Source organism: Pteropus vampyrus, unplaced genomic scaffold (genome assembly GCF_000151845.1).
Source record: "Pteropus vampyrus isolate Shadow unplaced genomic scaffold, Pvam_2.0 Scaffold223, whole genome shotgun sequence".
Lineage (NCBI taxonomy): Eukaryota > Metazoa > Chordata > Mammalia > Chiroptera > Pteropodidae > Pteropus > Pteropus vampyrus.
The window spans coordinates 2,491,506-2,504,562 of NW_011889004.1; the positions used below are offsets into that span (position 1 = coordinate 2,491,506).

The window sequence follows — 13,057 nt, forward strand, 5'->3', positions numbered from 1 at the left end:
CCTGTGCTTACACAAGCCTGCAGAGCTAGCCACGGAAAGTCGTACTCAACTCTCTCTCTGAATTCCAATGCATAGATATTGGGAAAAGGAATCTGATTGGCCCCGCTTAGGGCGAATGTCCAGTCTGGTCCAATCAGCAGTGGGGGTCATCAGATATAAACTTAGCATTGGAAACTTGCCCCTGTCACCCTATGGTTCAGGGAGGCAATTTCTAGAAATAGAATCTTTATGATCAGAGCAGATGCCCCAAAGTTGTCTGCTACACCACTGCCTTCTCCCATCCTTGAAGATATAGCCTGTTTTCCTGCTTTAAAGCTTTACACCGGCACCTCTGTTTCTTGGGTTCTTCTCCTTTGTGAGACAGCTCACAGAGCCTATAGGATGCTTTTTCTCCAGCTCTCTCATTCCTTGCTGTCCATAAAAGCAAGCCCCAGGCTCTTTTCATCTTAAAGATTTACTTATAATCACTATTAAAAAAAACAGACTAGCAAGTAGTTCACATGGGAAAATTTCAAAAGTCTCAGAAATCTTGCATTTCCAAAATCCCATGTGTTTATCTTCTGGGACTCTTGCTAAGTGGCTTCTGGAATAAGTGGGTCTTTTCAGCTGTCAGCAGACTGGCCATGCAAAGCCCAGTAAGTGCCCATGGTACTTGTCATCTGTGTATCTTTTCATATCTCCACGATATTCTCTGCTGCCTAACTCTCAAATCCTATAACACAGGATGCTGGCATGGTCAGACCTGGCCTCTCATTGGCAGGAAGCCCAAAATGATTATATGCAGTGGTAGCAAATGAACTAACTCTTGCTTCCTTAAGTTTTGTCAATTGTGAAGAGGTCTTTGCTTTGAAAGAAGGGGCATTTTTCTGCCCTTGGTGTGATTCCATTGGGCATGAGGCTAGTGGTGTAGGAGCTACCTCGCCGCCCTATGCATTGGAACTGAAATAGAGTTTCTCATCCATTGTTTCTAGTTTCAAGGTTGCAGGTGGTTGGTCTTTGGCAAGTAACTGGTTATCAGTGCAAAAGAAGCCTAGAAATGGGGGTGGGGAATAGACCAGAAGGAAAAATGAGTTAGTAAGGGATGTTGAGACATAAATTAAAGTGTGCCTGTGTGGAGCTTCAGTTCCAACTGTCAGAGAGATGACAGAGAGTGTGTACTTGGAGAGATCAAGAGGCCATACTTGCAAATGAAAATCCTCTCTGGAGCCTCTTGCCAAGCCCTGTCCCTGAAATGGGATGAGCTCTGGCACGGCTCCGTGGCGCTTGATTCATGGGCCATTTCCATCCCTCTGGGGAAAGCTGCATGTGAACAGCATTTTGGAGCCTGGCTCTGGTGATGGCATGATTTATATTCCCCAGAGCAGGCAGGGGCTGGACTTCTCCCAGGGTCTCAAGAGCAGATGCTGGCAGGGCAGGTGGATACCATGGAGAAGCTGCTGCCTTCCTGCTGGACTGTCCAGCTCCCCTCTCATTTTCTCCCTGGGACCTGTGCCACTGTCCTGCCCTTCAGCCAGCTTGTATCGACTTTAACATTTTGCCCTCATTGTTTTCCATGACTGAGACGATCTAAACCTCAACCTTCCATTCAGCCCCATACAGGGGGCTGGGGCAGAGTCCAGCCAGGACTCCGGCTGGTGTGCCAGTGCCAAGTGAGGGGCCTGGAACGTGAACAGAGATTTCTGCCTCCCTCAAGGGTCCAGGAGTAGAAAGGGTCTGGGAGGCAGGTCTGAGCCAGAATCCTTAGGCCTTGAGAGCCACAGGGAAAGAGAGATGGAGTGTGGTTGTCAGGCCCAGAGGGCAGGACATATAGGCAGGCCAAGGGTCCAAAGCTGAGTCAACAGGACAGGAATGTGTGCAGAATAGGGAGAAAAGAAAGGTGTTTGAGCAACTGAGGGGGTAAGGAATACCCTCCTCCATTCCTCCTTACTACCCTCCTCACATCCCTTTTCTCTCTTAAGGCCTTCTGATCTCCACTTTGCTGAACTGTGATGCCAAACTATGACTACTAGTTCTGTCTGCAAAGCCAGTGCTTTTCTGCTGTTCTTTCTGTTTCAGATCATGGCCATCAGGAGAGTGGCCAAAATCAGGCCATGAGTCCGAGTGCTCCAGAGGCTCTTTCTGCACAACTGGTTGTTCATTCATATTCTCATATTCAGTCTCTTTTCTCTCTCTCGCTCCCTGTCTCTCATCCCCGCTGATTGTTCATTTAATCGCAATCTCCCTCCCTCCCTCCCTCCCTCCCTCCCTCCTTCCATGTGTCTGTCTCTGTGTGTGTGTGTGTGTGTGTGTGTGTGTCTTTCTCTCTCTCTCTCTCTCATACACACACACACTCACCACTATGTAATAGGTTTTTTCGTGTGTGTTGTGGGTATCTAGTATCTTCTCTGAGCTTTTTAAGGGCAGAGGCTGTCTTCATTTGCAGTAATTCCAGTCTGGGCTGAGGGCTTGGCATACACTGGTCACACAATGAATGTTTTGAGGGTTAGTCAGCCTGACGGCCAGATGGATGAATGAGAGGCACCAAAGTTTATCTTTTCTGAATAACTATCAGGATTTCATAACAGGATTTATTTTATTTTTTAACTAACATACAGTATATATCAGTCAGGATCAAAGCAGGAACAAGAAACCACACAGCAATTTGAACATGGATAGTTTAAGATAACAAATTATTAATTATAACAGATTAGCATGAAAAGGGATTGGCTGGTATTCTAAAGCATACAGGAATAGCAGATATCAGGAGCAAGGATCAATGATGGTAAAGGGCCGAGATTCCAGCCTTGCTGGAGAAGGCACTGCTATGGCTCACTTGATGGCAAATAAGTTGCTGTGGTTCCCCACTGGTGGAACTTGCTGGAAATATGTCCTCTAGGGTGCTGTGAAAAGCTATGTACAGGGAGATGTCTCACTCCACTACAGAACCACCCATATCTAAGGCCATCCCACCCTGAGCAAGCCCGATCCCGAATGATCTCGAAAGCTAAGCAGGGTTGGGCTTGGTTAGTACTTGGATGGGAGACCACCAAGGAAGACCAGGTGCTGTAGGTGTAAAAAATAAAAAATAAGGGATTGTAAGCTGACAAGATCCTTGTAATCTATGAGGTCAACCAAAGGTTGCCTTGCCTAAGCGGGGTGGGAGGGGGAAAGAACCATGTAGTGTGGTTACCATGGGGATTTGATGGCCACTGGGTGTTGTTGGCAAAAGTAGGGCTGTGGAGAAACCACCCAAGCTGTAGGAAGCTGTGTGCACTGCAGGGGCTGGTCACTGGAGAAGCTACCCATGCAGCAAGAGCCAGATGCTAGAGCAGCTGTATGTACTGTAAGAGCCTGCAGACCAAGCCCAGCAGAACCAGGAAGGCAAAACCCCTGTATGTCTCTCCATATTCTCTACTGACAAGGCTCAAAACTGTGGCAGCTGACAAAGTAAAAATATTTAAAGGGCCATGATCCAATGAAGGATGAGTTTGGAGCACAGAGACAATAAATGGATAACTGACACAGTAAAATTTATTCTTTTGGTGCATAGTTCTATGAATTTTAATACACATATGGATTTGTGTGATCACTACCATGATTGGGATATAAAACAGTTCTGTCACCCTAAATAACTCCACCATTTTATAGTCATACCCTGTACCTTCCCCTACCCCTTACCCCTGACAACCACTGATCAGTTCTCTGTCACTAGTCTTTTCTGAGAATGTCATATAAATGGAACCATATCCTTTTAACACTGGTTTATTTCACTCAGTCTAAAGTTTTTGAGTCTTCCAAGTTGTTGACTGTATCAATAGTTTATTCCTCTTTATTACTGAGTATTCCATTGTATGGATATACCACAGTTTGCTTATCCATTCACTTGCTGAAGGACCTTTGGGTTGGTTTCAGTTTGGGGGTAATTATGGCTAGAACTGCTATAAACCATCGTAACATAAGTTTTCATTTATTTAGGGTAAAGAGGGTAAATAAATTCATTTCTTCAGGAATGGAATTGTTGGGTCACAGAATGGCTATACCATTTTGCTTCTCCACCAGCAGTATATGAGAGTTCCAGTTGATCTGTCTCATCAGCACCTGATAGTATCAGCATTAAAAAATTTTTGCCATTTGATAGATGCGTCATGGTATTTGGTCACAGTTTTAAGTGCATTTCTCTAATGGCTGGTGACATTGAACATGTTTTTCATGTGCTTATTTGCCATCCTTACATTCTCTTTGGTGAAATGACTGATCGAGTTTTATGCTTATTTTTAAAATTGCATTGTATGTTTTCTTATTGTCGAGTTTGAAAATTCTTTATATATTCTGGATACAAGTCCTTTAACATATGGTTTGCAAATATCTCCTAGTCTATTGCTTGTCTTTTTCCTCTCTTAACTGTCTTTCACAGAGTAAAAGTTTTTAATTTTTATGTCAATTTTATCAATTATTTCTTTACGGATAATGCTTTTGGTGAAATATCTAAGAAGTCTGTCACCCTGGGTCACAAAAGTGTTCTCCTATATTTTCTTCTAAAAGTTGTAATGTTACATTTTTATGTTTGGATCTGTGACTCATTTTGAGTTAATTATAAGGTGTGAGGTTTAATCTGAGGTTCATTTTACAAGGTTAACTTTTTTTTTTTTTTTGCATGTGTATGTTCAGTTGTTTCCAAGCTGTTTATTGAAAAAACTATCGTTCCTCTATTAAATTGTCTTTGTCACCTATGTCAAAAGTTAATTGGCCATTCTCATGAGGGTCTGTTTTTGGACTTTCTTCTGTCCATTGATATATATGTCTGTCCTTTTACCAATACCACATTATCTTTGTTTCTGAAGCTTTATAGTAAGTCTTAAAATCTGGCAGTGCCATTCCTCCAACTACATTTTAGTTTTTCAAAATTGTTTTAGTTTTACCTGCTCTAGTTCATTTGCCTTTTCATCTAAATTTTATTTTTTAATTCATTGGGGCAACATTGAATAATAAAATTATATAGGTTTCAAGTGTACAGTTCAATAATACATCATATATATATATATGTACACACACATATATATATACATACATATTGCATTGTGTTCACCACCCAAAGTTAAATATCTTTCCGTCACCATATATTGACTCAACTTCCCTATAGGTACAAAAATGTCTTGAGATTTTGATTGGAATTATGTTAAACTTATAGATCGATTTGGAAAAATATGCTATCTTTGTTGAGTATTAAAAATCCATAAACATGATGTCAACATTTTTTTTTAGATCTACTTTTGTCAGCATTTTATAGTTTTCAGGATATAGATTCTATACATGTTTCGTTAAATTTATACCTAAGTTCTTCATTTTGGAGCTATTATAACTGGGATCATTTTTTAAAATTTCACTTTATAATTGTTCATTGCTAGTGTACAGGATTATTGATTTTTTGTGTGTTGATCTTGTATTCTGAAAACTTATGAAACTCAATGGTTCTAGGGGTCTTTTTGTATATTCCTTGGCATCTGCTACATAGACAGTCATGTCTTCTGTGAATGGAATGTCTTTTCTTCCTTTCCAATCTGTATGCCTTTCATTTCCTTCTCTTGCCTTTTTGCACTGGCTAGAACTTCCACTACTATGTTGAATATGAATGGTGAGCTGATGTATGTACCTTGTTCCCAAGGTAAGCATACAGCCTTTCATTATTAAGTATGATGTTAGCTGTAGACCCTTGGTAGCTGCTCTTGATCAGGTTAATAAAGTTCTCTTTTATTTGTTTTGCAAATTTTTATGAATTGGTGTTGGATTTTGTCATATGCTTTTTGCATCAATTGATATAAACAGGTACTTTTTCTTTCGTCGTAATGTGGTAGATTATATTGATTGATTTTTAAAATATTGTACAAGCCTTACATTTCTGGAATAACCCTATCCCCCCTTTGGCTATGGTATATAATTCTTTTTATATGTTGCTGAATTATAGTTGGTAATATTTTATTGATGATTTTTATGTCTATTTTATATCATTCGATCTGTGGAGTATTGGTCTTTAGGGCTTTTCTCATGTTATCTTTGTCTGCTTTTGGTGCCAGTGTAATATAGACCTTAAAATGAGTTGAGAAATGTTTTTTCTTTTCGTTCATGGAAGAGATCCTATAGAATCAGTATTATTCATTCTCTAAATGTTTGGTAGAATTTGCCATTGAAACAGTTTGGACCTGGAGAATCCTATTTGGGATGGTTTTCAACTATGAATATAATTCTTTAGTAGTTAGAGGACTATTTAGATTATCTGTTTCATTTTGGATGAGTTTTAGTGGTTTGTGAGTAATTGGTGCATTTGATCTAAGTTGCCGAATCAATATGTGTGGAGTTGTTTGTAGTATTCCCTTATTATACTCTCAGTTTCTGTGGAATCATTAGTTATGCTTTCTCTTTCATTCCTGATATTGATCATTTTTGCCTTATTTTATTCTTGATATGCTTGGCTAAAGGCTTATCAATTTTATTGATTTTTTTTAGTTTCTTAAAGTGGAAGCTTAGATTATTAATAGCAGACCTTTTCTAATATAAGTATTTGATGCTATCAATTTATCACTAAGGCTTTGCATTCTGCACATTTATATTGTATTTTCAGTTTTATTCAGTTTAGAATATTTTTCTAATTTCCTTTGAGGCTTTCTCTGACATTTAGAAGTGTATTGTTTAGTTTCCAAGTGTTTAGAGATTTTCCTGTTATCTTTCTTTCTTTTTTTTACTTTCAAATCTAATTCCATGGTGGGCAAAAAACATATTTTGCGTGATTTCAATTATTTTAAATTTGTTAAGGTTTAATTTGTAACCCAGGGATGGCCTGCCTTGGGTCTGTGTACATTTGATAAGAATATTCTGTTGTTGGGTGGAGTGTTCTCTAAATGTCAGTTATATCCACTGCCTGATGGTTTTGTTCAGTTCTGTATTTTGTTGATTTTCTGTCTACCAATTCTGTCAACTACTGGGAAAAGAGTGTTGAAGTCTCTGTCATTTTATCCATTTGTCTTTTCAGTTTAGTCAGTTTTTGCTTTGTGTATTTTGAAGCTCTGTTGAATACACATTTAGGATCATTTTATGTTCTTGGTCCTTTTATCATTGCGTTAGGTCCCTGTTTATCCCAGGTAATTTTCTTTGCTTCAAAGTCTACTTTGATTTTAATACAATCACTCCAGCTTTGTTTTTAATGGTGTTTGCATTGTATATCTTTTTGTATCCTTTTACTTTTAACCTAGCTATATCATTGTATTTGAAGTGAGTTTCTTGTGGAAACATTTAATTGGATCATTTTTTAAAATTCCTTTGTGTCACTTTATATTTAGGCCATTTACATTTAATATAATTATTGATATGTGGAGGTTTATGTATGCATATTAATGCTTGTTTCTCCATTTTTCATTCCTTCATTTCTCCTTTCCTGCTCTCCTTTGGATTAGTTGAACTTTTAATCCATTTTAATTTATCTCTTACTGTCTTTGACTATATCTCTTTTTATAATTTTTTAACGGTTGCTGAGTCTTCTGCTTCAGTGTCTCTCTTAAAGCTGCAATAAAAGTGTCAGCCATGGTTGAGGTCTTGTCTGAATGCTCAACCATAGAAGATTCTACTTCCAAGTTCACAGATTATTGCCAGGACTTACTTCTTTTTATCCTGTTGTACTGAGAGCCTTAGTTTCTTGCTGACTATTGGCCAGAGACTGCCCTGCATTACTTGCCATAAAGGCCTCTCCAGTATGGCTGCTTGTTTCATTAAGGTATGCAAGTCAAGAAGGCAGTAGAGAGAGTCTGTTAGTAATCCAGAAGTCACAGTCTTATGTAACATAATCACAGACGTGACATCTATTACCTTTGCCATATTCTGTTGGTTACAAAACCTGCCCATGCTCAGGGAGGAGATCAGTTGCACAAGGCAGGGGTAATTGGGAGCTATTTGAGACTGTCTGCCAGTTTGTTTGTTTTTTTCTTCTGAGAATGTCTTCTTTTCACTATCATTTCTGAAAGATATTTTCACTGGATATAGAATTCTGGGTTGATCATTCTTTTCATTCAACACTTTTAAAATGTTTTTTTATTTCCTTCTGGCATCCATGCTTTTTGATGAGTAATCTCCAATCATTCGAATTATTTTCCCTATACATAATGCCTCTTTTTGTCTCTGTCGCTTTCAAGATGTTTTTCTTTGTCTTTGGTTTTCTGCAGTTTGAATATGATATATCTGGTCATGGATTTCCTTGGGTTTATACTGTTTCTGTTTCACTCAGCTTTTTGATTTGTCTGTTTATATCTAATACTAAATTTGGGAAATTTTCATCCATTATTCCTTCATTTTTTTTTTTTTTCCTGCTTTACACTCTCTTCTCATTCTTGAGCTCTGAAGACATGAATGTTAGACATTTTGGTATTGAACCATAGGTCCCTCAGGTTCGTTCACATACAAAAACTATATTTTTCTCTGTTAATCAGATTGGATAATCTCTGTTGCTCTTCTGTCTTCAAGTATATTGATTTTCTTCTGTCATCTCCATTCTGCTATTGAGCCCATACTGTGAGTTTTTTTATTTCAGTTAGTTTTTTTTAGTTCCAAATTTTCCATTTGCTTCTTAATATCTTTGTTGAGATCTCCTGGCTTACTATCCTTTCAGAATCTTTTCCTTTACTAGTTGCAGCATTTTAAAATAGCTGCTTTTGTTAGGTAATTCCAACATCTGTGTCTTCTTGGCATAATTCTAAAAGGCATCTGTGATTGCCTTTTTTCACGTAAGTTGAGATTTTTATGGTTCTTCAAATGCTGAGTAATTTGAGATTATATCCTGGACAATTTGAATGTTATGTTGTGAAACTCTAAGTTTTGTTTGATCACAATGGAGAATGTTGATATTTGTGTTTCAGCAGGCAGTTGACCTGGTTAGAGTTCAGGTCACAAGCTCTGACCAGCTTTCAATGTAAGTTCAATTTTCAAAGTCTTTGCTGTGCTACTCAAGTCTGTTCCACAGGTACACTATCCAATGGCCTGTCCAGGATCTAGGCAGTGGTTCATCTTGTATTTAAGTTCTCAAATTCTTTAGGGTCAAAACTATGCATGTGCAGCTGGGGATGAATCCAGGAATTCCTGAACAACTTTAAACATTTCCTGTTCGCCTCGAGAATACTCACTGGCGGCACTTGCAGCTGCAGTGTTTACCCTGAGATAACTCACAGATTATAGTCCTAACCTTACTCTCAAAGTTTGCCATGAAATATCTCGTTTTTATTATTATTTTCACATTGCTCTAGTATATTGATAGTCTTTGGAAACAACTAACATCATTCTGTTTATAGCATTCTATTTTTAGTAGTGGCATTTTCATTTACAAAATATAGTAATTCTTGATCACTGAAAATGTCAAATCCTAGAAAATGTGGAATTCCTACACATGATGTTAAATGAATGCTGGCAGCGAGCTGCATCTTTTTTTTTTTTTCCCCCTGAAACGGGAATGGTCCCTTTTCTGAGCTCCTCCTCCTCTGTGATCTCACCAGTATGTTTTGATTCCCCAAGGTCTCTTCCTTTTGGTCCTTTAACCAGAAAGCTTAGGCTTTATTTACCCTCTTTCTGCTGTACCGTTCCCATGACAACTCTCACATCTTGGGCCAAGGGGCAAAGGCAGGGTGGAAGAGTAAAAAAGGGGATTGCCTAGTCCCATCCTCTAAGGATCACATCTCCTCTGATTAGACCTAAAAATTCCTTTCCTTCAGAGTTTTAGACTTCTTCAGGCTCTTTCTGTCACTGCTGTCACTGCCACTATCAACACAAGATTGATTGTGGCCTGGAACATGTGAGAACAAGAAAGAGAATAAGAAAAATGGGGAATTTTCTCTATTTTCTCTGATCCAGAAGTAGAGAGCTCCTCCTGGAGCTCTGTTTGCACTGATGTTCACCTCTGCATTTGGGTTGCATAGAGACCTGTCTGAGGTATTCTGGGGGACAAGAAATGCGAAGTTCACTACTGATTTGGTCTTCTTTGAATGCTGGTCTTCTTCCCCAATCTGTTTGATATTATTTACTTGTCACTTTCCTCGGATAGCTGCTTCGTGCAGTGCAACCAGGGTTTATAGTTGTATGCATTGGGAAAAGTGGGGAGGAATATGCTTACTCCAGTTTATCTGCAACCAGAACCTGGTACAGTAGGATACTTATAACAAATACTTAATAACATTTGAGCGAACAAATGTGTGAGACATCAAACAGTTGGTCCTAACCTCTTATGAGCACCAAACCTAAATTTCTAATAATCTCCAGGCCTTTTGGGAGGAAGAGTGTTTAAATAATTGAATCAACATCTGCACACTTGGCATTTCCAACTATATGTCCTGTCTGTACATTCAGCATATCCAAACTGAACCCATTCCTCTTCCACCTAAGACAGACTTCTACTTTCAATTTCTCTGTTTGTCACCAGTTGTCCTTCTGCCATATATTAACTACTAATTGTCTTTTGCTCTCTCCCTTCAATGAGTTTCCCAGGCAAATAAGTTATTTTTTGTGTACTATTTCTCTTGTCAGTTCTCACTTTTCCACTCTCAGCCTTGGCCACCCTACTTCGCACATCCAGGCCAATGGGATAGCTGCCCCAATCACAGGACAAGGCAGAACCATTGTTGGTATTATTAGAGACCAAAAAATGGGGAGTAATCAGGAAGGTGGGTTACAGCCAGGCTAGTCTGTTTGTATGGCAGATAGAGGATGAGAGCTCAGGGCAGAAGAGGGAGCCACTGTCCTTACCTCAGAGCCCAAGAGCTTATGAAAAACTTTCCTCACTTGGCACATTGAGACCCAGGCACATTAATTTATTAACACAACAGTAATTCCTGAGAATGGGGCATCTAGTAGGTGCGAGGGGCCAATTAGGCTTTATTGAGCTTGACCCTGAGCCTTCAGGGTTGCTTCTGAGCTGGTGCTGCCAATAGCCACCTAACTATTCTCCCTCCTCCCCCTATAATCTCTACTCTGGGCCAGTTGACTATCTCCCAAAGAGCAGCCCTGAGCCTGCCACCCCCTGCTCAGAAGCCTGGACTGACAGCTCTCAACTACATTCCAAGTTCAAGGCCCTCCACCATCATCTCCTCTTCTCTCCCACTCTTACCCTCTGCTCCAGCTCAACTGGGCTGTTCTCTTGGCCCTAAATATCCACTACACTATCTTTCCTCCATACCTTTGCTGATACCATTCTATCATTCTATCTTCCTGGAAGCGACCTCCCACCCCCCCCTCCCACCCCCCCGCTAACCCCCCCACCCCCACCCCGGCCATACACACACCTGTGAAAGTTAAAGCCTTCAAAATACGTCTCAGATGCAGCTAATTCCAGGAAAGCTTGTATGCCCTTAGAGGCTGATGTCCTCCCTATGCTCCTTCTTAATTCACCTTAACCAATAATCTCTAGTCATACTAGATTGTAAGTGCCTCGAAGGTAGATTTAATGTGACTTTCTTTGGCTTAACCTCTGCGGTTCTTGCACATAGGTCCCGCTCAGTAATCATTGATAAATGGAAGTGAATGGAATCAGCCTCTGGTGATTAGGTGATGTGCCACCTCTAGAAAGTCTCTCAGAGAAATAGGGTGGCAGAGGTTAGGATCACAGGTTGGCAGGACACTCTTGCAACCCCTACTATATGCTATATAGATGAGGTTTGTTTTGTAAATGGGAGATTCCCTTATCTGTGACATCTCCTGTTTGTTTTTCCCTTCAGTGTTAATACTTTGAAGGGTCAGGAAATAGGAAACAATCCCATTAAGCATGAGATTCTGAAGGTTCTATCTACAGCTGACAGCAAGAGTGGAACTGCAAGATAATAGAGGCCGATACCAGTTCCAGCCAATTCTTCTCCCCTTTGCAAAGCGCTGAGTGACAAGCAGATTTCTCAGCTCCATGCAGGCAGTCGCATTCAGATGATAAATGTGCCCCTGGACGGAGGAGCTTGTTGAGTGATATTTACCAGGGTCTCTGTGAAGGGCCCTTAGCTCCCAAGAGAGCATTTCAAGCCTTGAGTGGCTCAGCTGTTCAGTTGATGCCTGTGGAGTGGTGAGAGGAGTTAAACCTCATTCCCTGTTCTCCAACAGGATGGAAGCCATGGTGATTTGTTTAGGTGCTCAGAACTTTCTTGATTTCTCTTGCTTCCTACATTCACCCCCACTCCTCCCCTAGTCAAACCCCAGCAGAGAGACACATGGAATTTGTGAGAAGCTTAGAGCCTTAAAGGGGGACGAGTGGGGAAGTCATTGCCAAGACCTGAGCTCATTTCAGTCCTGGCTCTGCCTCTCACTGCTCCTTGGCCAAATTCCTTGGTTTCTGTGAACCTCAGTCACCTCAGAAATAAGATGGAGATGATAAGAGCTACCTCACAGTGTTGTCATGCAGATAAAATTAAATCTGTGTAAAAATACTTTGCACATTAGAAAATGCTCTCCAGCATCAGTCAGTCATTGATTTAGCAATTCCTCTTTGCCTATCTGCTGCATATTAGGCATGGTGCTGAGTTCGAAGTGTCATTTCCAGATTATGTGAGTGGGGAATAAAAGCAAGCTAATGGCCTTTACCAGCCATCAGCATGGTTCTGGGGCAAAGGCAAGTAGCTGGCCCAGAAATCGTACCTCTGTGCTGTACCTGAAGACTTTCCACTCGACACTTCTCTAGGGCTTCAACTTTTGGGAACCTTTCCCAGTGACTGGGCCTTTTCAAGGAACATGGCTGAGCTGGGACTCTGGTGCCTAATTACCAGGCATATTAGTCTGGGTTCTCCAGAAAAACAGAACCAATAGGATACGTTCTTGTTCTCGTTCTCTGTCTCTTTCTCTGTCTCTCTGTCTGTCTGTCTGTCTGTGTGTATGTGTGTGTGTCTCTCTCTCTCCCTCCTTCTGTCTCTGTCTGTCTGTCTCTCTCTCTCTCACTCTCTCTCTCTCTCTCTCACACACACACAAACACACACACACACAAAGGCATTTATTATAGGGAATTGGCTCACATGGTTACAGAGGCTGAGAAGTTCCAAAATCTGCAGTCGGCAAGCTGGAGACCCAGGAGAGCCGATAG

General features: G+C 40.4%; 1 protein-coding gene and 1 pseudogene across 1 annotated transcript in view; both read left to right on the top strand.

Annotated features, from left to right (window-relative positions):
- The window catches only part of TTC28 (tetratricopeptide repeat domain 28), a 641,766-nt gene that overhangs the window by 577,527 nt on the left and 51,182 nt on the right, over positions 1–13,057 (top strand). The window lies entirely within an intron of this gene.
- LOC111747469 lies at positions 2,933–3,051 on the top strand (annotated as a pseudogene).